Below are 22,857 nucleotides of genomic sequence, written 5' to 3' on the forward strand. Positions count from 1 at the left end.
GTACAGGCAAGCTCAGAGTCTGTCTCGACCCCAGAGATTTGAACAAGGCTATCAAATGCCCTCACTACCCTCTACCAACGCTAGATGACATCACACCCAAGCTAGTGAGAGCACGTTACTTCAGTGTAATGGACGCACGATCAGGATACTGGACTATTAAGCTCACAGAAGAGTCATCTAAGCCAACAACGTTCAACACACCATTTGGACGCTACCGATTTCTGCATTTACCATTTGGTTTTATCTCAGCTCAGGATGAATTCCAGCGGAAGATCGATGAAACCTATGAAGGCCTCGACGGAGTAGTCACAATCGTAGACGACATCCTCATCTATGGCAGGAATAGAGAGGAACATGACAGGAACCTCCGTGCGATGCTACAAAGATCACGGGAGAAAGGTATCCGGCTCAACCCCGAGAAAAGCATAATCGGATCCACCGAGATCAGTTATTTCGGGCATCGCCTCTCAACTGATGGCATTAAGCCAGATCCAGAGAAAATCTCCGCCATCAAGAAGATGGCGCCGCCGAAGAACCACGCAGAGCTAGAGACAGTACTAGGCATGGTTAACTACTTAGCCAAATTTGCCCCGAGCCTCTCCGAAATCAACGCACCCATGCGTCAGTTGCTCAAACAAACTGTAGGGGTTCGCAAAAATCCCCATAATCCCTGAAGATCGGAAAATATTGGTCCACATCGTGGACGAAGAATTGTGTGATTTGAATTGTCTCTGGGTTGGACAATGTTTTAAAACATGCCCAGAACCACAAAAGGCTGCGTTGAGATGGACAGCACGTGGACAACGCCGGAATCGGGGAACTTCATGGAAAAATTCGCACACTTTAAGACAGTACATTTTATTAATAAAATTTTTCCCTGGAGTTTGGTCATTGTAAAGGGGTTTACGAAAATGGCCGTTGGAAAGCATGGCAGAGACAGTGGGGCTTGGAAAAAGCAGCTCGCAGCTCGTCGTGTGCCTGTGAGAAAGACCTGCCAATCAAAGGGGGTTTCCCTTCTCTATAGAGGCAATCGATGTTTGTTTATTGACATAAGGGATTATCCACTTAGGTTGCGGTTATGCTCACCGCAGGACAAAGGGCTTCTGTTTACCTAGTAATTCAACCCATTCAAAGCCCTTACACACATTGAGACACAACGAAACTCCGGAAAAGACTTTTGAAAGGGAACAGTTTGGAATGAATGAGTTTTTGAATCACCCATTACTCAGACAATAGGGCAGTTGGATTCCCTTTTGTTTTAGCCCAGATGAACTCCGGACGTGGGCGGGAACATTTCGGCCCCAGAATGCAGACACATTCAAACCACTCCAAGCCCATCTGAGTCAGCCAATAAGGGTCTTTCTCTTGTGTATTCGAACTTTGGGCGCGAATTTTGCACACAGACCCTTTCAGCGCCAAACAGCAGGAGCTGGCAGGATATAAAGATAGCTCCTGAGAAGCTATCTCTCTCTTACTTCCTTGGACCACAGGTGAGCAGGTTTCTGACTCCTCAGCAAGATGACCTAGTAAGGAGTTAGAGGGTGGTAATTTAGGGGAAATTGCTAAGATTGTTTAATTAACATTGTAGCCATTTATCCCTCGTTTTTGCCGTCTGCCTTCCCCGTTAAGCAATTTACTGTAATTACTGTGTTCGTGTGGTATAGTTTAAAATTTGATTATAGTTTCTTTAGTGTAATAAAAGTTGATTTTCTCACATCCAGACCAGTTGTCCATTTTAATATATCATTAATTATAAGTCCTCCAGTCAGAACTGGAAGGGTGGGTTTAGCGATTCAAAACTGCTGTTTAAATTGGTCAGAGTGCAGTAGCAAGGCTGCTGACCAGGTAAATTACCGTAAACCAGGTAAAAGATTGGAATTGGTCAGAGTGCAGGCAAAGGCTGCTGACCGGGTAAATTACCGTAAACCACGGAAAAGATGCCCCCCTACAAATCCAATGAGTTCCTGTGGGACAAACAACATGACACAGCATTTCAGAAAATGAAAGGCCTAAGCACCAGAGAACCAGGACCAGTTCTTGCCTACTTCGACCCCAACAAAGAGCTCAGACTACAAGTGGACGCGTCAAAGTACGGACTAGGCGCAGTATTACTGCAAGAAGGAAAGCCCATCGGCTACGCTTCCAGATCTCTCTCAGGCAGTGAAATCAACTATGCTCAAATCGAGAAAGAGCTATATGCAATTCTGTTTGGATGTAAGCGTTTCCACCAGTACGTCTATGGCCGACAAGTCATTGTGGAATCCGACCACAAGCCCCTCAAGTCAATCATGAGGAAACCACTAGCCGCAGCCCCACCAAGGCTACAGAGAATGATCCTTCAGCTACAGAAGTACGACTTCACAATCATTCACTGTCCAGGAAAAGACATTCCTGTCACAGACACACTCTCCAGAAAGTCTCTTAGCGACCAGGACAGCAGCCTCAGTGAAGGCATGGATGTGCAGGTGCACATGGTGTACAACAGCTTACCTGTGAGTGATTCAAAACTGAAGGAGATCCAAGCAGGAACAGAGAAAGGTGCACAACTCACACTGCTGAGCAAAGTCATACATGAAGGATGGCCTGAGGAAAGGAGGAAATGCCCTCAGAGCATATCTGAATTCTGGAACCACAGAGACGAACTGTCACAAATCAACAGAATCATCTTCAAAGGGGAGAAAATCATCATTCCTACCAGTCTCAGAGAAGAGATGTTGACAAAAATTCATGCTGGACATATGGGCATGGAAAAATGCAAACAAAGAGCACGTGACATTATGTTTTGGCCCGGAATGTGCAAACACATTGAGGACATTGTTGGAAAATGTTCCATTTGTCTAGAACACCGCCCATCAAATGTCAAAGAGCCCATGATACCTCACCGTATCCCAGACAGGCCCTGGCAGGTCACAGCAACGGATCTGTTCACATGGAACAATGAGGACCACATAGTGACTGTTGATTACTACAGCAGATTTTTTGAATTGGACAAGCTTCACAGCACCACATCTGCAGCTATGATCCACAAGCTAAAGGCAGCCTTTGCCAGGCATGGCATGGTAGAGACTTTAGTCTCAGACAATGGCCCCCAATACAAATCAAAAGAGTTCGAGTTGTTTGCCAAGGCATGGGATTTCACACATGTCACATCAAGCCCACATTACCCTCAAAGTAATGGCCTTGCTGAAAAAACTGTCCAGATTGCAAAAACACTCATGGACAAAGCCAAAGCGGACAAAAGAGACCCCTACATCAGTCTCCTTGAGTACCGCAACACTCCGGTTGACAACTTCAAGTCACCAGCACAGCTGTTGATGAGCCGCAGACTTTGCTCAATCCTTCCAAGCACCAACCAGCAGCTGCAGCCAGAGGTCGTCAGCTGCAAGCAAGTGCATGCAAAACGTGTACAGAGACAGCAACACCAAAAGAGATACTATGACAGGTCAGCTAGACTACTGCTGCCACTGCACAATGGAGAATCCGTTAGAATCCAGGAGCATGACTGCTTGAAGCCAGCAGTCGTCATCCAGCCAGCTGACACTGAGCGATCATATCACGTCCGCACCTCAAAAGGACAGGCGTACCGCCGCAATCGCAGGCACCTCCTGAACACCAAGGAACAACACCGTCATTCCGACAAGAGGATCAGTTCAACAGAGTGTGATGAACAGAGCAATACACAAAACACATCATACTTACCTGAACCTAAACCTGAACCTGATTCGTTGACCGATTCAGGAGCATGCTCAGTTCCATACCACACAAGGTCGGGATGAGAGGTCAAGCCTAGTTATTCTTGACTTGTGAACTGTCAAAGGGTGTAGGCAGATCGCTGCCCTAAACAAAATTGTACATCGCTATTGAAATGTTGAGATGTTTTCAGTGCTAGTTAAATGCTGAGTTAACTTATATGTTTATGCTACCGAGAACATTAGGTAGAAGAAAGGTTTAAAAGTAATGCATAACATTTTTCTTTTAAAAGAAAGGGGATGTAACATTTGCATATTGAATTATCATTGGCCCGCAGGCATCTGTAAGGAATGCCTATTATATTCACATGTGATCACATGCTGAGTTGTCATTGACATGCAGGCATCTGTAAGGACTGCTATTGTTTAGAAGACCCAGGCTAGGGGTCCTGGCTCCATCTTGTCCCCACTGTGCTGTATGATTGAATTCACAGACCTAATGCTTCATAAAAGAGTTTAAACTGTAATACTCCGTTGTCCTGCAATTTATTATTTTTGTACAAAGTGTGCAAAACAAGACAGGGTGAAAGGTCAGAGAGCTGACCCTCTGTACCCCTCCCCCACAGTCCCAGTCTGGTTCCGATGCTGAATATTTGGAGGTTCCAAGCAACACCACCTCCTTGCTCTATCCCACACCTGCCTCCCAGAGACTGGTCGAACCTATCAGCTGTCTCTGCAATTAAATTCCGTGCTGACTCTCTGTTGATGTCAGGAGGCAAAATAAGAGCTAAGATCAGGCAGAAAGTGGCTGGTTGAGAGAGCCCAAGAGAGCAGGTGTTGACAATACAGCTCCCTCTACACTGTCCCATCAAAACCACATAGGGCAGGTAGAGCACGGGTTAGATACAGAGTAAAGCTCCCTCTACACTGTCCCATCAAAACCACATAGGGCAGGTAGAGCACGGGTTAGATACAGAGTAAAGCTTCCTCTACACTGTCCCATCAAAAGCTCATAGGGCAGGTACAGCACGGGGTTAGATACAGAGTAAAGCTCACTCTACACTGTCCCATCAAACACTCCCAGGGCAGATACAGCATAGGGTTAGATACAGAGTAAAGCTCCCTCTACACTGTCCCATCAAACACTCCCAGGACAGGTACAGCACGGGTTAGATACAGAGTAAAGCTCACTCTACACTGTCCGGTCAAACACTCCCAGGGCAGGTACAGCACGGGGTAAGATACAGAGTAAAGCCCCCTCTACACTGTCCCATCAAACACTCCCAGGACAGGTACAGCACGGGTTAGATACAGAGTAAAGCTCACTCTACACTGTCCCATCAAACACTCCCAGGGCAGATACAGCATAGGGTTAGATACAGAGTAAAGCTCCCTCTACACTGTCCCATCAAACACTCCCAGGGCAGGTACAGCACGGGTTAGATACAGAGTAAAGCTCCCTCTACACTGTCCCATCAAAAGCTCATAGGGCAGGTACAGCACGGGGTTAGATACAGAGTAAAGCTCCCTCTACACTGTCCGGTCAAACACTCCCAGGGCAGGTACAGCACGGGGTAAGATACAGAGTAAAGCCCCCTCTACACTGTCCCATCAAACACTCCCAGGACAGGTACAGCACGGGTTAGATACAGAGTAAAGCTCACTCTATACTGTCCTATCAAACACTCCCAGGGCAGGTACAGCACGGGTTAGATAAAGAGTAAAGCTCCCTCTACACTGTCCCATCAAACACTCCCAGGACAGGTACAGCACGGGTTAGATACAGAGTAAAGCTCCCTCTACACTGTCCTATCAAAACCTCATAGGGCAGGTACAGCACGGGTTAGATAAAGAGTAAAGCTCCCTCTACACTGTCCCATCAAACACTCCCAGGGCAGGTACAGCACGGGTTAGATACAGAGGAAAGCTCCCTCTACACTGTCCCATCAAACTCTCCCAGGGCAGCTACAGCACGGGTTAGATACAGAGTAAAGCTCCCTCTGCACTGTCCTATCAAAACCACATAGGGCAGATACAGCACGGGTTAGATACAGAGTAAAGCTCCCTCTACACTGTCCCATCAAAACCTCATAGGGCAGGTAAAGCATGGGTTAGATACAGAGTAAAGCTCCCTCTACACTGTCCCATCAAACACTCCCAGGGCAGGTACAGCACGGGGTTAGATACAGAGTAAAGCTCCCTCTACACTGTCCCATCAGACACTCCCAGGTCAGGTACAGCACAGGTTAGATACAGAGTAAAGCTTCCTCTACACTGTCCCATCAGACACTCCCAGGGCAGGTACAGCACGGGTTAGATACAGAGTAAAGCTGTCTCTACACTGTCCCATCAAACACTCCCAGGGCAGGTACAGCACAGGTTAGATACAGAGTAAAGCTCCCTCTACACTGTCCTACTAAACACAGAGTCGAGACGGGGCGACACTGAACGTCTGACGAGTTAATTCATGTTTGGCTGCTTCACGAAAATGATGTCAGCCCTGCTTTGACTGAGAAATAAGGCATTGGATGAGTGCCAGTTTGTTGGATGGCCCGTGTGGTTCGATTGGCAGTTCATCCGCGGGACCTGTGCTTGGATTGGCTGACTGTGTCGCTAGGCAGGTTTAAGAGGGTCTGGGACGAAGATCTCGAGCAGTGAGTTGCCGCTTGGAGAGAGTTCAACCAGAAGTGGACTGAGCTTGTGGGTGAGTACGGTCTCTATAAATGAGACCCAGGGGGTTCGGACTGTGGAAATGGTGGGATCGGGAGCACAGTCGATGGACTGAGATATCCTGGATCTGGAGAGGGTGCAGGAGATGTTGTTTTGCCTGAAGTATCTCATTGAGTAGTGTTGGCCGAGTGATGGAACGTTGGACTCTGTAAAGTGTGAAGGTGGAAGAACGTATTGGATGGGTGAACTGGGAGGGTGGGAATCACCTTCCCATCTCCATCAATCTGTCAGTGTGCAGATATCTCCCTTAGAGAGTGCGACTGAGAGACACCAGTCAGTGTACAGATATCTCCCTGAGGGAGAGGGACTGAGAGACACCAGTCAGTGTACAGATATCTCCCTGAGAGAGTGCGACTGAGAGACACCAGTCAGTGTACAGATATCTCCCTGAGGGAGAGGGACTGAGAGACACCAGTCAGTGTACAGATATCTCCCTGAGAGAGAGGGACTGAGATACACCAGTCAGTGTACAGATATCTCCCTGAGGGAGAGGGACTGAGATACACCAGTCAGTGTACAGATATCTCCCTGAGAGAGAGAGACTGAGAGACACCAGTCAGTGTACAGATATCTCCCTGAGAGAGAGGGGACTGAGAGACACCAGTCAGTGTACAGATATCTCCCTGAGAGAGAGGGGACTGAGATACACCAGTCAGTGTACAGATATCTCCCTGAGAGAGAGGGGACTGAGAGACACCAGTCAGTGTACAGATATCTCCCTGAGAGAGAGGGACTGAGATACACCAGTCAGTGTACAGATATCTCCCTGAGGGAGAGGGACTGAGATACACCAGTCAGTGTACAGATATCTCCCTGAGGGAGAGGGACTGAGAGACACCAGTCAGTGTACAGATATCTCCCTGAGAGAGAGGGACTGAGAGACACCAGTCAGTGTACAGATATCTCCCTGAGGGAGAGGGACTGAGAGACACCAGTCAGTGTGCAGATATCTCCCTGAGAGAGAGGGACTGAGAGACACCAGTCAGTGTACAGATATCTCCCTGAGAGAGAGGAGACTGTGAGACACCAGTCAGTTTACAGATATCTCCCTGAGGGAGAGAGCACTGAGAGACACCAGTCAGTGTACAGATATCTCCCTGAGAGAGAGGGGACTGAGAGACACCAGTCAGTGCACCGATATCTCCGAGAGAGAGCGACTGAGAGACAACAGTCAGTGTACAGATATCTCCCTGAGGGAGAGGGACTGAGAGACACCAGTCAGTGTACAGATATCTCCCAGAGAGAGTGGGACTGAGAGACACCAGTCAGTGTACAGATATCTCCCTGAGAGAGAGGGACTGAGAGACACCAGTCAGTGTACAGATATCTCCCTGTGGGAGAGGGGACTGAGAGACACCAGTCAGTGTACAGATATCTCCCAGAGAGAGAGGGGACTGAGAGACACCAGTCAATGTACAGATATCTCCCTGAGAGAGAGGGGACTGAGAGACACCAGTCAGTGTACAGATATCTCCCTGAGAGAGAGGGGACTGAGAGACACCAGTCAATGTACAGATATCTCCCTGAGAGAGAGGGGACTGAGAGTCACCAGTCAGTGTACAGATATCTCCCTGAATGAGAGGGACTGAGAGACACCAGTCAATGTACAGATATCTCCCTGAGAGAGAGGGGACTGAGAGACACCAGTCAGTGTACAGATATCTCCCTGAGAGAGAGGGACTGAGAGACACCAGTCAGTGTACAGATATCTCCCTGAGAGAGAGGGACTGAGAGACACCAATCAGTGTACAGATATCTCCCTGAGAGAGAGGGGACTGAGAGACACCAGTCAATGTACAGATATCTCCCTGAGAGAGAGGGGACTGAGAGACACCAGTCAATGTACAGATATCTCCCTGAGAGAGAGCAGACTGAGAGACACCAGTCAGTGTACAGATATCCCCCTGAGAGAGAGGGACTGAGAGACACCAGTCAGTGTACAGATATCTCCCTGAGAGAGGGGGACTGAGAGACACCAGTCAGTGTACAGATATCTCCCTGAGAGAGAGGTTCTGAGAGACACCAGTCAATGTATAGATATCTCCCTGAGAGAGAGGGACTGAGAGACACCAGTCAGTGTACAGATATCTCCCTGAGAGAGAGGGACTGAGAGACACCAGTCAGTGTACAGATATCTCCCTGAGAGAGAGGGACTGAGAGACACCAGTCAGTGTACAGATATCTCCCTGAGGGAGAGGGGACTGAGGGACACCAGTCAGTATACAGATATCTCCCTGAGAGAGAGGGGACTGAGAGACACCAATCAATGTACAGATATCTCCCTGAGAGAGAGGGACTGAGAGACACCAGTCAGTGTACAGATATCTCCCTGAGGGAGAGGGACTGAGGGACACCAGTCAGTGTACAGATATCTCCCCGAGAGAGAGGGACTGAGAGACACCAGTCAGTGTACAGATATCTCCCTGAGGGAGAGGGACTGAGAGACACCAGTCAGTGTACAGATATCTCCCTGAGAGAGAGGGGACTGAGAGACACCAGTCAATGTACAGATATCTCCCTGAGAGAGAGGGACTGAGAGACACCAGTCAGTGTACAGATATCTCCCTGAGAGAGAGAGACTGAGAGACACCAGTCAGTGTACAGATATCTCCCTGAGAGAGAGGGACTGAGAGACACCAGTCAGTGGGCAGATATCTCCCTGAGAGAGAGGGACTGAGAGACACCAGTCAGTGAACCGATATCTCCCTGAGAGAGAGGGACTGAGAGACACCAGTCAATGTACAGATATCTCCCTGAGAGAGAGCAGACTGAGAGACACCAGTCAATGTACAGATATCTCCCTGAGAGAGAGGGACTGAGAGACACCAGTCAGTGTACAGATATCTCCCTGAGAGAGGGGGACTGAGAGACACCAGTCAGTGTACAGATATCTCCCTGAGAGAGAGGTTCTGAGAGACAGTCAGTGTACAGATATCTCCCTGAGAGAGAGGTTCTGAGAGACACCAGTCAGTGTACAGATATCTCCCTGAGGGAGAGGGACTGAGGGACACCAGTCAGTGTACAGATATCTCCCCGAGAGAGAGGGACTGAGAGACACCAGTCAGTGTACAGATATCTCCCTGAGGGAGAGGGACTGAGAGACACCAGTCAGTGTACAGATATCTCCCTGAGAGAGAGGGGACTGAGAGACACCAGTCAATGTACAGATATCTCCCTGAGAGAGAGGGACTGAGAGACACCAGTCAGTGTACAGATATCTCCCTGAGAGAGAGAGACTGAGAGACACCAGTCAGTGTACAGATATCTCCCTGGGAGGGACTGAGATACACCAGTCAGTGTACAGATATCTCCCTGAGAGAGAGGGACTGAGAAACACCAGTCAGTGTACAGGTATCTCCCTGAGAGTGAGGGACTGAGAGACACCAGTCAGTGTACAGATATCTCCCTGAGAGAGAGGGACTGAGAGACACCAGTCAGTGGGCAGATATCTCCCTGAGAGAGAGGGACTGAGAGACACCAGTCAGTGAACAGATATCTCCCTGAGAGAGAGGGACTGAGAGACACCAGTCAGTGTCCAGATATCACCCTGAGTGAGAGAGACTGAGAGACACCAGTCAGTGTACAGGTATCTCCCTGAGAGAGAGGGACTGAGAGACACCAGTCAGTGTACAGATATCTCCCTGAGAGAGAGGGACTGAGAGACACCAGTCAGTGTACAGATATCTCCCTGAGAGAGAGGGACTGAGAGACACCAGTCAGTGTACAGATATCTCCCTGAGAGAGAGGGACTGAGAGACACCAGTCAGTGTACAGATATCTCCCTGAGAGAGAGGGACTGAGAGACACCAGTCAGTGAACAGACATCTCCCTGAGAGAGAGGGACTGAGAGACAACAGTCAGTGTACAGATATCTCCCTGAGAGAGAGGGACTGAGAGACACCAGTCAGTGTACAGATATCTCCCTGAGAGAGAGGGACTGAGAGACACCAGTCAGTGGGTAAATATCTCTCTGGGAGAGGGACTGAGAGACACCAGTCAGTGTACAGATATCTCCCTGAGAGAGAGGGGACTGAGAGACACCAGTCAGTGTACAGATATCTCCCTGAGAGAGAGGGACTGAGAGACAACAGTCAGTGTATAGATATCTCCCTGAGAGAGAGAGACTGAGAGACACCAGTCAGTGTACAGATATCTCCCTGAGAGAGAGGGACTGAGAGACACCAGTCAGTGTACAGATATCTCCCTGAGAGAGAGAGACTGAGAGACACCAGTCAGTGGGCAGATATCTCTCTGGGAGAAGGGATGCTGTTTTTCAGACATGAGGGAAGTTTGCAAGCTCCAACCTCGGCCAGTGCTGTGTTAGTTGATCTCACACCCGCTATGTTTAAAACATGCTCAGAGCCCTGTTCTTCTTCAGACCAAGGCTACCTTTGAAACTTTGCCGGAACGAGCTGCCCGTAACGCCTTGTACCCTCTCTTCCTTCACACAGGAGCTTCCAGCCAACACCTGGAAAGTCCTCCCGCTCAATCTCGTGGACAACATCCCGCTCCTTGAGCCCATCGCGAACAACTGGGAGTCGGTGGCCTCCTTCCAGGCCCGTCCCGACGACCTCCTCATCGCCACTTACCCAAAGGCAGGTGAGGAAGCCTAGAGGGAGCACAGCAAGTGTCCAATTCCAGCATATTACCATCTGGATCAGCCCGACCCCTTCCCATTCATTCCCACTGTACACAATCCCAATGGACCCAAACCCAACCCATTCACTCCCACTGTACACAATCCCAATGGACCCAACCTCTTCCCATTCACTCCCACTGTACACAATCCCAATGGACCCAACCCTTTCCCATTCACTCCCACTGTACACAATCCCAATGGACCCAGCCTCTTCCCATTCACTCCCACTGTACACAATCCCAATGGACCCAACCCTTTCCCATTCACTCCCACTGTACACAATCCCAATGGACCCAAACCCTTCCCATTCACTCCCACTGTACACAATCCCAATGGACCAAACCCCTTCCCATTCATTCCCACTGTACACAATCCCAATGGACTCAACCCCTTCCCAATCACTCCCATTGTACACAATCCCAATGGACCCAAGCCCTTCCCATTCACTCCCATTGTCCACAATCCCAATGGAACCAAACCCCTTCCCATTCACTCCCACTGTACACAATCCCAATGGACCCAAACCTTTCCCATTCACTCCCACTGTTCACAATCTCAATGGACCCAAACCCCTTCCCATTCACTCCCTTTGTACACAATCTCAATGGACCCAAACCCCTTCCCATTCACTCCCATTGTACACAATCCCAATGGACCCGACCCCTTCCCATTCACGCCCATTGTACACAATCCCAATGGACCCAACCTCTTCCCATTCACTCCCACTGTACACAATCAACGCGCCCCCTTCTCATTCACTCCCATTGTCCACAATCACAATGGACCCAATCTCTTCCCATTCACTCCCATTGTACACAATCCCAATGGACCCCAACCCCTTCCCATTCATTCCCACTGTACACAATCCCCATGGACCCAAACCCTTCCCATTCATGCACATTGTGCACAATCCCAATGGACCCAAACCCCTTCCCATTCACTCCCACTATACACAATCCCAATGGACCCAACCCCTTCCCATTCACTCCCACTGTACACAATCCCAATGGACCCCACACATTCCCATTCACTCCCACTGTACACAATCCCAATGGACCCCACACATTCCCATAGCCCATGGCCTGAATCTACGCTCTCTCCCTTCTTCCCCCCATTTCTCAATCAGGGAAAGTCGCCATTCCACAACAGTTTAAGATTTCGAACTCCTGCTCCACTAAATTGGAGGGTCTAGCGGTGGGGCAGACTCCCCCTCCTGTCAGTAAAGGCTTTGACTGAACTCTCTCCCACCAGGCACCACCTGGACTCAGGAGATCGTCGACCTGATCGCTACCGAGGGGGACCTGGCGAAGAGCAGACGGGCTCCGACTCACCTGAGGTGCCCCTTCCTGGAGATGTGGCCCCGTCTTCTGGCACCTTCAGGTAGGTCCACACTTGGAGGTTGCGAGGTCAGACGGTGGGTTGCAGGAGCGGTGGTTGAAGGGTCAACCCAGGGCTCCAGGAAGATCAGCTCGTGGGCAGAATAGAAATGGTGAAATGGGAGATCAGACTCAGTGAAATGTCATTGCTTGTCTTGACCACAGGACTGATACATAGGAATACATAAGATATACAGCACAGGAACAGGCCATTCGGCCCAACCAGTCCAGTGTTAATGCTCCACACGAACCTCTTCCTATCTTTCCTGATCTAACTCTATCAGCATAACCTTCTATTCCCTTCTCCCTCACGTACTTGTCCAGCCTCCCCTTAAATGCATCGATACTATTCGTCTCAATCACTCCCTGTGGTAGCGAGTTCCCCAGTCTCACCACCCTCTGGGTAATGGTTCATTCTCAGACTGGCACTCAGTAACTAGTGGTGTTCCGCAGGGGTCAGTGCTGGGTCCCCAACTCTTTACAATCTACATTAACGATTTGGAGGAGGGGACCAAGTGTAACATATCAAAGTTTGCAGATGATACTAAGATGGGAGGGAAAGTAGTGAGTGAGGAGGACATAAAAACCTGCAAGGGGACATAGACAGGCTAAGTAAGTGGGCTGAGATTTGGCAGATGGAATACAATACTGGAAAGTGTGAGGTTATGCACTTTGGCAGGAAAAATCGTAGAGCAAGTTATTATCTTAATGGCAAGAAACTGGAAAGTACTGAAGTACAAAGGGATCTGGGGGTCCTGGTGCACGAAACTCAAAAGGTTAGTATGCAGGTGCAGCAAGTGATTAAGAAGGCCAATGGAATGTTGGCTTTCATTGCTAGGGGGATAGAATATAAAAATAGGGAGGTATTGCTTCAGTTGTACAAGGTATTGGTGAGACCACACCTGGAATACTGCATACAGTTTTGGTGTCCATACTTAAGAAAGGACATACTTGCTCTCGAGTCAGTACAAAGAAGGTTCACTCGGTTAATCCCGGGGATGAGGGGATGGACATATGAGGAGAGGTTGAGTAGATTGGGACTCTACTCATTGGAGTTCAGAAGAATGAGAGGCGATCTTATTGAAACATATAAGATTGTGAAGGGGTTGGATCGGGTGGATGCGGGGAAGATGTTCCCGATGATGGGTGAAACTAGAACTAGGGGGCATAGTCTTAGAATAAGGGGCTGCTCTTTCAAAACTGAGATGAGGAGGAACTACTTCACTCAGAGGGTGGTAGGTCCATGGAATATGCTGCCCCAAAAAGCTGTAGAAGCTACATCATTACATAAATTTAAAACAGAAATAGACAGTTTCCTAGAAGTAAAGGGAATTAAGGGTTACGGGGAGCGGGCAGGAATTTGGACATGAGTCTAGGTTCGGATCGGTCATGGCCCTGTGGGTAGCGGAGCGGGCCCAGGGGCCGTGTAGCCTGATCCTGCTCCTATTTCGTGTGTCTAATTCTGTTAGATTCAGGAGATGGTTCTGTGATAGTGGATTGGCGGTTAGGATCAGATCAGCCATGATCTTATTGAATGGCGGAGCAGGCTCGAGGGGCCGATTGGCCTACTCCTGCTCCTATTTCTTATGTTCTTATGTAATGAAGTTTCTTCTGAATTCCCTATTGGATTTCTTGGTGACTGTATTATATTGATGGCCTCTAGTTATGCTCTTCCCCACAAGTGGAAACATTCTCTCTGTATCCACTCTGTCAAAACCTTTCATCATTTTAAAGACCTCTATTAGGTCGCCCCCTCGGCCTTCTCATTTCAAGAGAAAAGAGATCCAGTCTGTTCATCCTTTCCTGATATGTGTACCCATGTGGCGGAACCACCAGAGGATTACGGACAATTGTATATAATATCCATGGGGCTGTGGTGGAAAGGGTGGACAGCTTTAAGTTCCTCGGAGTCCATATCACGGAAGTCCTCTCCTGGTCCCTCAATACCTCCTCTCTGGTGAAGAAGGCCCAGCAGCGCCTATATTTCCTAAGGAGGCTGAAGGGATGTAACCTGTCAATTCAATTCAATTCAATTCAAATCGCTTTATTGGCATGACAAGTTACATCTTATGTTGCCAAAGCATCGAAAAACATTCATGTTTGTAGACAAAAATACAGATCTATCCATACAGTGTATAAACAGATATATCCCTGAGTGTATAAATATACTTTCATATAATTTATATATACTCTTTTCTTATATTTAGTGGTTGTCCCTCTGTTTATGGCAAGCTGTAACATAGTGTGCCGCTAGTGTTACACAATTTCTCTCTTCCCCTAGTAGGTATGGGAGTTTTTGGTCGTCATTCAAATTTCTGAATTCCGGGCATATTTTTGTGAATTTTGGGTAGAAATTCTCCCTTATGCCCTGATATTTTCTACAAGCTGTGAGGAAATGCATCTCTGTCTCCACCGCTCCCTGACTGCAGTGAGAGCATATCCTGTCCTCTCTTGGAAGCCGGGTCTGCCTGTGTCTACCTTTTTCGATCGCCAGGCTATGTTCACTAAGTCTGTACATTGTCAAGGTTTTTCTGTCACCCCTGATCCTCTCTAACTTTTACCGCTGCACTATAGAGAGCATCCTGACGAACTGTATCACAGTATGGTATGGCAGCTGTAGCTACTATGACCGGAAAGCCCTGCAGCGGGTAGTCAAAACTGCCCAACGCATTACCGGCACCCGGCTACCGACCATAGAGCACATATACCAGAAATTACGGAGGTCACGGACCATCATCAAAGACCCTACCCACCCCAGCCACAGTCTGTTCGCCCTCCTGCCATCTGGGAGACGCTACAGATGCATTCGCACCCGTACGACCAGATTTTGGAACAGCTTCTTTCCCAGGGCTGTCATCCTACTGAACTCCACAAATAAACTCTAAAGCCTGTACATCTGCCAATGCACTTTATTATGGTTATGTTTATATTAATGTATTACAAGCCAAATGAATGTTGAATGTTTAAATGTCTTAATCAAAATGTAGACTCTCAGGAGCCGCAAGCCTACATTTTGTTGTACTGCACTTGTGCACTAACAATGACAATAAAGTTGATTATTATTAGATTATTATTATAATTCCTTTTACAGCAATGTAGTGCAGCTGGGGGCTGTACCGTTAATGTATCTGTTAACTGTACGAGGGCTTCTTTCCTGTACTCCGCGTGATGATGTCATGCCGTCCGTCACGTGATCTCTCAACGGCGGGAAGAACGTGATGACGTCATGACGTCAGAGCTCGGACCTTCTAGCAGTAGAGCTCGGAACCTTCTAGCTGTTTCCAGAGAGGCTTTGAACCAGACCAGACCTATTTGCATTGTATCCTACAGTTTCCTGTACAGCTTCGTTTGTTCATTAAATTTGATTGTTTTTGATTTTCTGAGTCGATCTCAATTCTTCGGCAAGCAACCCCAGTTCCTACACCCTCGCATTTCTGGTATCTCCCTTGTAAATCTTCTCTGCACCCTCTCCAGAGCCTCTATATCCTTTTTGTAATATGGTGACCAGAACTGGATGCAGTCGTCTGTACATGTGGTCTAACCAAGGTTCGACACAGGTTTAGCATAACCTCTCTACTTCTCAATTCTGACCCTCTAGAAATAAACCCGAGTGCTTGGTTTGCTTGTTTTATGGCCTTGCGAACCTGTGTCGCAACTTTTTGTGATTTGTATATTTGTACTCCGAGATCCCTTTGCTCCTCCACGTCATTTAGATTTGTATATTCCAAGTAAAATGTGACCTCCGTATTTTTCTTAGCAATACAGAATGAGATCGTCACTCATCCCTTGTCCTGCCTGTGGGAGATTTTCCAAATGTGGGACTCTCTCCCCCCAGACAGTGTGGGACTCTATCCCCCCAGACAGTGTGGGGCTCTCTCCCCCCAGACGGTGTGGGGCTCTCTCCCCCCAGACAGTGTGGGACTCTCTCCCCCCAGTGTGGGACCCTCTCCCCCCAGACAGTGTGGGACCCTCTCCCCCCAGACAGTGTGGGACCCTCTCCCCCCAGACAGTGTGGGACCCTCTCCCCCCAGCCAGTGTGGGATCCTCTCGCCCTAGACAGTGTGGGACCCTCTCCCCCCAGACAGTGTGGGACCCTCTCCCCCCAGACAGTGTGGGACCCTCTCCCCCCAGACAGTGTGGGACCCTCTCCCCCCAGACAGTGTGGGACCCTCTCCCCCCAGACAGTGTGGGACCCTCTCCCCCCAGACAGTGTGGGACCCTCTCCCCCCAGACAGTGTGGGACCCTCTCCCCCCAGACAGTGTGGGACCCTCTCCCCCCAGACAGTGTGGGACCCTCTCCCCCCAGACAGTGTGGGACCCTCTCCCCCCAGACAGTGTGGGACCCTCTCCCCCCAGACAGTGTGGGACCCTCTCCCCCCAGACAGTGTGGGACTCTCTCCCCCAGACAGTGTGGGACTCTCTCCCCCAGACAGAGTGGGACTCTCTCCCCCAGGCAGTATTGTTGAAGGCTCTTAACCATCTCCCACTGCGTTCACCATTGATTTACGACATTCCCATTGTGTGCTTCGCAGGGGTGGAGCTTCTGTCGAAAGCACCGTCTCCCAGGATGATCAAAACCCATCTGCCCGTCCAGCTCGTCCCCAAGTCCTTCTGGGAGCAGAACTGCAAGGTACGGTACCCGAGAGACACGTCTTCTACCAATCCCCCAGCCCTGCACCGTGGGGCCTCGGCCCTTTCCCTGGAGTCCCTGCACCATGGGGCCTCGGCCCTTTCCCCCAGCCCTGCACCGTGGGGCCTCGGCCCTTCCCCTGGAGTCCCTGCACCATGGGGCCTCGGCCCTTTCCCCCAGCCCTGCACCGTGGGGCCTCGTTCCTCCCCCTGCACCGTGGGGCCTCGTTCCTCCCCCTGGTGCCCTGCACCGTGGGGCCTCGTTCCTCCCCCTGGTGCCCTGCACCGTGGGGCCTCGTTCCTCCCCCGGGTGCCCTGCACCGTGGGGCCTCGTTCCTCCCCCTGGTGCCCTGCACCGTGGGGCCTCGTTCCTCCCCCTGGTGCCCTGCACCGTGGGGCCTCGGCCGTTCTCCTGCACCGTGGGGCCTCGTTCCTCCCCCTGGTGCCCTGCACCGTGGGGCCTCGTTCCTCCCCCTGGTGCCCTGCACCGTGGGGCCTCGGCCGTTCTCCTGCACCGTGGGGCCTCGTTCCTCCCCCTGGTGCCCTGCACCGTGGGGCCTCGTTCCTCCCCCTGGTGTCCTGCACCGTGGGGCCTTGGCCGTTCTCCTGCATCGTGGGGCCTCGTTCCTCCCCCTGGTGCCCTGCACCGTGGGGCCTCGGCCCTTCCCCTGCACCGTGGGGCCTCGTTCCTCCCCCTGGTGTCCTGCACCGTGGGGACTCGGCCCTTCCCCTGGAGTCCTGCACCGTGGGGCCTCGGCCGTTCCCCTGGTGTCCTGCACCGTGGGGCCTCGGCCCTTCCCCTGCACCGTGGGACCTCGTTCCTCCCCCTGGTGTCCTGCACCGTGGGGACTCGGCCCTTCCCCTGGTGTCCTGCACCGTGGGGCCTCGGCCCTTCCCCTGCACCGTGGGACCTCGTTCCTCCCCCTGGTGTCCTGCACCGTGGGGACTCAGCCCTTCCCCTGGTGTCCTGCACCGTGGGGCCTCGGCCCTTCCCAGGGTGTCCCAGCGGTGTCTTCAAATCTGGGGAGAGCTGGGTGAGAGGGTTAATCCCCTCCGATGGGGAACAGGCTGCCCAGTGTCTGTAACTGGGGAGAGGTGGGTGAGAGGGTTAATCCCCTCCGATAGGGAACAGGCTGCCCGGTGTCTGTAACTGGAGAGGGGTGGGTGAGAGGGTTAATCTCCTCCGATAGGGAACAGGCTGCCCGGTGTCTGTAACTGGGGAGGGGTGGGTGAGAGGGTTAATCTCCTCCGATAGGGAACAGGCTGCCCGGTGTCTGTAACTGGGGAGAGGTGGGTGAGAGGGTTAATCCTCTCCGATGGGGAACAGGCTGCCCGGTGTCTGTAACTGGGGAGAAGTGGGTGAGAGGGTTAATCCCCTCCGATAGGGAACAGACTGCCCAGTGTCTGTAACTGGGGAGAGGCGGGTGAGAGGGTTAATTCCCTCCGATAGGGAACAGGCTGCCTGGTGTCTGTAACTGGGGAGAGGTGGGTGAGAGGGTTAATCCCCTCCGATAGGGAACAGACTGCCTGGTGCCTGTAACTGGAGAGAGGTGGTGAGAGGGTTAATCCCCTCCGATAGGGAACAGGCTGCCTGGTGTCTGTAACTGGGGAGAGGTGGGTGAGAGGGTTAATCCTGTCCGATAGGCTGCCTGGTGTCTGTAACTGAACATGCTGAGGAGGGGAGGGTGAACAACCAGAGGTCGTGGTCCATATTGGTTCCACCGACATAGGTCGAAAGAGGGATGAGGTCCTGCAGGCAGAGTTTAGGGAGCTAGGAAAGAGATTAAAAAGCAGGACCCCGGATTACTCCCGGTGCCACCTGCGAGTGAGTACAGGAATAGGAGGAAAGAGCAGATGAATGCGTGGCTGGAGAGATGGTGCAGGAGGAAGGGCGGGCTTTAGATTCCTGGGGCATTGGGACCGGTTCAGGGGGAAGTGGGACCTGTACAGGCCGGACGAGTTGCACCTCAACAGACCCTGTACCAGTATCTTCGCGGGGATGTTTGCTCGTGCTGTTGGGGAGGGTTTAAACTAATTTGGCAGGGGATGGGCACCAGGACGTAGCATTAGAAAGTGGAAAGAAAGTGCCTCTCCCAATCCTTTGAGCAGAGAGCACTAAAGTAAGAAATAGTAAGGTGGGGTCAGGCTAAGAGAGAATACAGGATGGTCTCAGTTGGGTTTACAGTGTATGTATGTCATAGAGTGACAACATACATACGTGTGTGAACGCACAAAACCTAGTAAACAAGGTCAGTGAGCTGCAGGCACATATAGCAGATGTAATAGCAGAGCACTTGGAAAACAGTGACAGGATCGGACAAAGTCAACATGGATTTACAAAAGGTAAATCGTGCTTGACTAATCTACTGGAATTTTTTGAGGATGTAACTGGTAGAATAGATAAGGGAGAACCAGTGGATGTGGTGTATTTGGACTTTCAGAAGGCTTTCGATAAGGTCCCGCATAAGAGATTAGCGTGTAAAGTTAAAGCACATGGGATTGGGGGTAAGGTACTGACTTGGATAGAGAACGGGTTGGCAGACAGGAAGCAAAGAGTTGGAAAGACCGCATGGATGAGCTACAGAAGTTGTTCATCCTAGTTTGGCATAAAAATAAAACAAAAAAGGTAACTCAACCGTGGCTAACAAGGGAAATTAGGGATAGCATAAGATCCAAGGAGAGGACATACAAATTGGCCAGAAAAAGCAATAATCCTGAGGATTGGGAGCAGTTTAGGATTCAACAAAGGACGACAAAGGGATTAATTAAGAAAGGGAAAATAGAATATGAGAGTAAGCTTGCAGGGAACATAAAAACTGACTGTAAAAGCTTTTATAGATATGTAAAGAGAAAAGATTGGTGAAGTCAAGCGTAGGTCCCTTGCAGTCAGAATCGGGGGAATTTATATTGGGGAACAAAGAAATGGCAGACCAATTAAATACATACTTTGGTTCTGTCTTCACAAAGAAGGACACAAATAACCTCCCAGAGATGTTATGGAACATAGGGTCTGATGAAAGGGAAGAACTGAATGAAATCAGTATTTGTAGGGAAATGGTGTTCGGGAAATTGACGAGATTGAAGGCCGATAAATCCCCAGGGCCTGATAATCTACATCCTAGGGTACTTAAGGAAGTGGCCCTAGAAATAGTAGATGCATTGCTGGTCATCTTCCAGAACTCAATAGACTCTGGAACAGTACCCATGGATTGGAGGGTAGCTAATGTTACCCCACTATTCAAAAAAGGTGGCAGAGAAAAAGCGGGGAATTATAGACCGGTAAGCCTGACATTGGTAGTGGGGAAAATGCTAGAGTCCATTATAAAAGATGTAATAGCAGAGCACTTGGAAAACAGTGACAGGATCGGACAAAGTCAACATGGATTTACAAAAGGTAAATCATGCTCGACTAATCTACTGGAATTTTTTGAGGATGTAACTGGTAGAATAGATAAGGGAGAACCAGTGGATGTGGTGCATTTGGACTTTCAGAAGGCTTTCGATAAGGTCCCGCATAAGAGATTAGCGTGTAAAGTTAAGGCACATGGGATTGGGGGCAAGGTACTGACTTGGATAGAGAACCGGTTGGCAGACAGGAAGCAAAGAGTTGGAATAAACGGGTCTTTCTCCAAGTGGCAGGCAGTGACTAGTGAGGTACCGCAGGGATCGGTGCTAGGACCCCATCTATTCACAATATATATTAATGATCTAGACGAGGGAACTAGATGTAATATCTCTAAGTTTGCAGACGACACAAAGCTGGGTGGGCGTGTGTGCTGTGAGGAGGATGCCGAGAAACTCCAGTACGATTTGGACAGGTTGGGAGGATGCATGGCAGAAGCAGTATAATGTGGATAAATGCGAGGTTATCCACTTTGGTGGCAAAAACAGGAAGGAAGATTATTATCTGAATGGCAATAGATTGGGAGAAGGGGAAGTGCAACGAAACCTGGGTGCCCTTGTGCACCAGTCGTTGAAGGTAAGCATGCAGGTGCAGCAGGCGGTCAAGAAGGCAAATGGTATGTCGGCCTTCATAGCGAGAGGATTCGAGTACAAGAGCAAGGATGTCTTGCTGCAGTTGTACAGGGCCTTGGTGAGACCACACCTTGAGTATTGTGTGCAGTTTTGGTCGCCTTATCTGAGGAAGGATGTTCTTGCCATGGAAGGAGTTCAGCGAAGATTCACCAGGCTGATACCTGGGATGGCAGGAATGACGTATGAGGAGAGATTGGGTCGATTGGGCTTATACTCGCTGGAGTTTAGAAGAATGGGAGGTGATCTCATTGAAACTTATAAAATTCTAACAGGACTGGACAGACTAGATGCAGGAAGGATGTTCCCGATGGTTGGGGAGTCCAGAACCAGGGGACACAGTCTAAGGATAAAGGGTAGGCCATTTAGGACTGAAATGAGGAGGAATTTCTTCACCCAGAGAGTGGTGAACCTGTGGAATTCTCTACCACAGAAGGCAGTTGAGGCCAATTCATTAAATATATTCAAGAAGGAGTTAGATATATTTCTTAAGGCTAAAGGGATCAAGGGATATGGGGAGAAAGCAGGAACAGGGTAATGAATTTGGATGATCAGCCATGATCTCATTAAATGGCGGAGCAGGCTCGAGGGGCCGAATGGCCTACTCCTGCTCCTATCTTCTATGTTTCTATGTTTACTTTGCATCTGTCTTCACCAAGGAAGAGGATGCTGCCATAGACATAGTGAAGGAGGAGGTAGAGGAGATACTGGATGGGATACAAATTGATAAAGAGGAGGTACTAGAAAGGCTGCCTGTACCTAAAGTAGATAAGTCACCAGGACCAGACGGGATGCATCCTAGGACGCTGAGGGAACTGAAGGAAGAAATCGCGGAGGTACTGGCCATAATCTTCCAATCCTCCTTAGATATGGGGGTGGTGCCAGAGGACTGGAGAATTGCAAATGTTACACCCTGGTTTAAAAAAGGGTGTAAAGATAAACCCAGCAACTACAGGCCAGTCAGTTTAAAGTCGGTAGTGGGGAAGTTTTTAGAAACGATAATCGTGGACAAAATTAACAACTGGAGTATTGTGTCCAATTCTGGGCACCGCACTTTAGGAAGGATGTGAAGGCCTTGGAGAAAAGATTTACGAGAATGATTCCAGGGATGAGGGACTTCAGTGATGTGGAATAATTAAGGAAAGCCAGCACGGATTTGTTAAAGGCAAATCGTGTTTAACCAACTTGATCGAGTTCTTTGATGAGGGCAATGCGGTTGACGTGGTGTATATGGATTTCCAAAAGGCGTTTGATAAAGTGCCACATAATAGGCTTGCCAGCAAAGTTGAATCCCGTGGAATAAAAGGGACAGCGGCAGCGTGGATACGGAATTGGCTAAGTGACAGGAAACAGAGAGTAGTGGTGAACTGTTGTTTTTTAGACTGGAGGAAGGTATAGAGTGGTGTTCCCCAGGGGTCGGTACAAGGACCACTGCTTTTCTTGATATATATGTTAATGACTTGGACGTGGGTGTACAGGGCACAATTTCAAACTTTGCAGGTGACACAAAACTTGGAAGTATAGTGAACAGTGAGGAGGAGAGTGATAGACTTCAAGAGGACACAGGCTGGTGGAATGGGCGGACACGTGGCAGATGAAATTTAACACAGAAAAGTGCAAAGTGATGGGAAGAACGAGGAGGCAATATAAACTAAAGGGTACAATCCTAAAGGCAACAGAGAGACCTGGGGGTCTATGTGCACAAATTGTTGAAGGTGGCAGGGCAGGTTGAGAAAGCGGTTAAAAAAGCTTACGGGATCCT

At 49.7% G+C, this 22,857-nt stretch overlaps 1 pseudogene; it reads left to right on the top strand.

The window, feature by feature from the left end:
* The first annotated feature begins 911 nt into the window (after positions 1 to 911).
* Positions 912 to 18,101, top strand: LOC147094594 (uncharacterized; annotated as a pseudogene).
* Positions 18,102 to 22,857: the final 4,756 nt, after the last annotated feature.

The sequence above is a fragment of the Somniosus microcephalus genome, unplaced genomic scaffold, assembly GCF_052327205.1.
Source record: "Somniosus microcephalus isolate GS21.2 unplaced genomic scaffold, FLI_Smic_1.0 unresolved_chr1, whole genome shotgun sequence".
In the NCBI taxonomy this organism is placed as follows: domain Eukaryota; kingdom Metazoa; phylum Chordata; class Chondrichthyes; order Squaliformes; family Somniosidae; genus Somniosus; species Somniosus microcephalus.